Consider the following 3,829-nt stretch of genomic DNA (forward strand, 5'->3'; position numbering starts at 1 on the left):
TGTTTAACGGATATCAAAGGAAAATGCATAGACATGGCTATCAATTCTGATGCAGTAAAAAGATATTATGTATGATTTCTTTGTTATAACTGTTGATTGTTTGTATTTGGCATTATTTCGAAGATTGGAATGACGAAAGCAATTTGTTCTGCTATCTAAACACTTCACCCTTTGTTCCACCTTTTTGAACCTTATTTATTTCTTTCATACCCCTCTTTTGGAATCAATAACGAGAAAGAGAGAAAAATAAAGAAAAGAAAAAGAGAAAAGAAAAGAAGTGAAAAGAGAAAGTATAACAACAAGGAAATTCAGGTGTGAACTACATTTGACCTGATTCCTGTTAAGGATATGTAGGCAGCTTCCCGGCTCGGTCATAGTAAAATAAAATATCCAAAGATCCCCAAGCAAGAAACTGGGGCAGAAGTTTTACTTGTAATAAGAAATGTGATTCCAAGAGTTGTAATTTTAAACCCGTGTCGAAATTGCTTTGAGCCTTTGATACCCTTTCTTTCTAACCCCATCCAAAAGCCCACATTATGGTCCAAAGAAAGACCTTCCGATCAGTCTCTGAGAGATGCCAAGTCGAGCAATGTACATAGAATGCATATCAGGGGCAACACTCCAGTTTAAGTAAGAAAAATCAAAAAAATGAGAGAGTCTTATTGGTGAAAACCCTCATGGGCACCATGAGGCGACGAAAGCTGAGAGAAAATAAAAATGAGAGAGTCTTATTGGTGAAAATCTTCACGGGCACCATCAGGCGACAAGTAATTGAGGAATCAACAAATGAGAGAGGTTTGTCGGTGAAAACCCTTCAGGGCACTGCAAGTCGAACGAGGTCCGCAAGTTGGCGGAAAGTAAAATTGGGTTGTGGAAATCTTGGAGAACAAAGTAAAACAATTGGAAAGGAGATTGGTTAAATAGACTGGGCTAATTAATCCAAATGCATACCATGATCATTGGTGCCGGTGATTCCGCTCAGATAAGTCCCTTTTCCTGTCTCCAATAGTCATCCAAATTTGGATTCTTTTCTTTATTCTCAAAATCCTTGCATTTCATTGCTGTTAACTTTACTTCTCTAAAGCTCTACCAAGTTTAGCCTTGTAAGAAGGAATTTCAAAGCTTACTACCAGTTTCGGAATTGCACAAAGCAAAATGCAGCTAGAACATGCCAAAGATGATATGATGAAAAATGGGACCTATGGCGTAAGCAAAAGTTAAAACTGTGGAATGGTTATTAATGTCGTGGGAGATGTACGGTTTCAGGCAGAAAGGTCAGGAGGGGAGAATAGCAGTTGGGGATCTTGCAGTTAAGGATCAGTCAGAAGGTCAAACCAATCTTTTTGATCAGTTCAAGGCAGTTGGACGAAGCAAAGAATGACAAAGAGAAAACCACCTCCAGCAAGAATGCCACGATGAACCACCACGTTTTAAACTGACGAAATTTTCTTTGCTTTGAAACAGGGGCAAAAATGGCATTTGTTTTGGGAAATCATCCGTAAGAAGAGTAAGTACCAGGCATAATTGATCGCGGAAATTCTCAGGATCCTCCTGGAAAATAGGACTTACTTTAAAATTCAAAATAATCATGAGTAGCGGAATTTGGCATAAGTGCACCCTAGAAGATTATAAGTGGAACTTTGAAGTTTGTATGTTTGAGATACACTTCGGACATTACCCCATGAGAACAAAGATTCTGACTTCTCTTCTTTCCCAGATTAATGATTATGATTTTCTGTTTCCTCAACATTTTTCCCAAGCAGAAACGCCATCTTTTTCCGCCTTTTCCAAATTTAGTCGGAAATTCTCAGGACCTTCCTGTAAAATGGGACCTAGTTTAAAAAAAATCAAAACAATCATAAGTAGCATGAATATACCCCAGGGAATATAAGTTGGTTTCAAAGTTTTCATGTCTAAGATAGGATGTAATTAGGAGTTTTCAGGACCCTCCTGGATAATGGGATAACTTTAAGACCCTCTTAGATAACAAGATTTAGCGGAAGTCACACCTTTAGAAGATATAACTTAGATTTAAAATTGTCGTTTAGGTAAGAATTGTCAGGACCCCCTGGATAATGGGACCTAGCTTTCGAATTCTTAGTAATATTTGGTAATATGATTCAGTTTAACACTCACATATGTGCCCAACCTCCAAACGGGGGCAGAAAGTTTTCTTTGTTTTATTTGTTTCATTGAAGTCAGGAGCCCGCCTGGAGAGCAGGGAATACTTTCAAGCGCAGCAGTCAGGAGCCCACCTGTAGAGCAGGTAATACATTCAAGTTCAGCAGTCAGGAGCCCGCCTGGAGAGCAGGGAATACATTTCAAGTTAGTAGTCAGGAGCCCGCTTGGAGAGCAGGGAATACATTCAAGTTCAGCAGTCAGGAGCCCTCCTGGAGAACAAGGGAGTACAATTCAAGTTTTAGTTTTCAAGTTCTTATTGATATTTGGTAATGTGATTCGTTTTACACTTACATATGTTCCCAGATACCCAAACTGGGGTAGAAAATTTTCCTTTATTTTCGTCTATTTTGGTTGAATTAAGGAGCCCGCCTGAAGAGCAGGGAATACATTTCAAGTTCGCAGTCAGGAGCCCGCCTGGAGAGCAAGGAATACATTTCAAGTCTAGCAATCAGGTACCCGCTTGGAGAACAGGGAGAAGCAGTTCAAGTTTAGCAGTCAGGAGCCCGCCTGGAGAGCAGGGAATACATTTCAATCTTTACATTTTTCAAGTTTTGAAGTTGGGAGCCCGCACATATAACAGAGGAATACATTAAAGTTTGAAGTCAGTAAAGCGGAGGGTTACAATAAAAATCCCCAGCAGAAATCAGAAGGAAGACCACAAGTCGATCCAGAAGTAAAGAAACAGTGGAGGAAGCACAAATCAACAAGGCAACATCAGTCAGTAGGCAGTATCAACAACAGCAGCAAAACCACAGCTTCATGGTAGTCCCAGCTACCAAAACATCCCGAACTACATTGACATGATTCCTTTATATCCAAAGATATGTAGGAAACCTTCGAAGCAGAGGTTCGGTCAAATCTTTCAAAAATGCTTCGCATCGAGTATTCAAACAGGCAAAAATCGCTCGTATCCGCTCACTTTATCTTTGCACGAAAACTCTTCATGTTTCCGGACAAAGAGGGGCAGCTGTGAGCACGTGATTTTTGCCTCATACGAATTACTCCAAAAGAATTCCCAAAATTAGGTCTTTTCTTTAATTATGTGTTATTTTTAGGAATTATTGTGTGCTTTCCCTGATTGTTCGCATATATTTGTGTGCATGTTTAATTTTGTTAATGCATTAAAAATACACAAATATAGCATTTTCATTTGAGATTTGATTTTTACATTTTTTGGAATTAATTAATAATTAGATGTTTTACAAAAATGAAAAAAGATATAACATATTTTTGTGATTTGGTCAAATTGTGTGATTTTCTTTTAGTTTGGCATTTAATTATTTGTGGTAATTATTAGTTAGAGTTAATTAGTATTTTAAGTTAATTTAGTAGTTTATAAATTAAATTTAAGACTTTTTGAGTTTTAATTTTTGAAAGAAAAAGAAGAAAAGAAAAGAAAAATAATTAATAAAAGAGAGGAAATAAAATTTGGGCCAAAATTAAATTAAATCCCAAGCCCAAATCAATTAACCCAGCCCAAAAACATGCCATACCCGGTCCATTCAATTCAGACCTCAGAAACGACTCAAACGACGTCGTTTCAGTGTCAACCAATCTCAACCGTCCATTTCCCCACATCCAACGGCCAGGACTTAACCCATTACCCGTTTAACCCGACCCTGAACCGTTTCCCCCTTGACCCGATCCA

Source organism: Nicotiana tabacum, chromosome 5 (assembly GCF_000715075.1).
Source record: "Nicotiana tabacum cultivar K326 chromosome 5, ASM71507v2, whole genome shotgun sequence".
Taxonomy (NCBI): Eukaryota; Viridiplantae; Streptophyta; class Magnoliopsida; order Solanales; family Solanaceae; genus Nicotiana; species Nicotiana tabacum.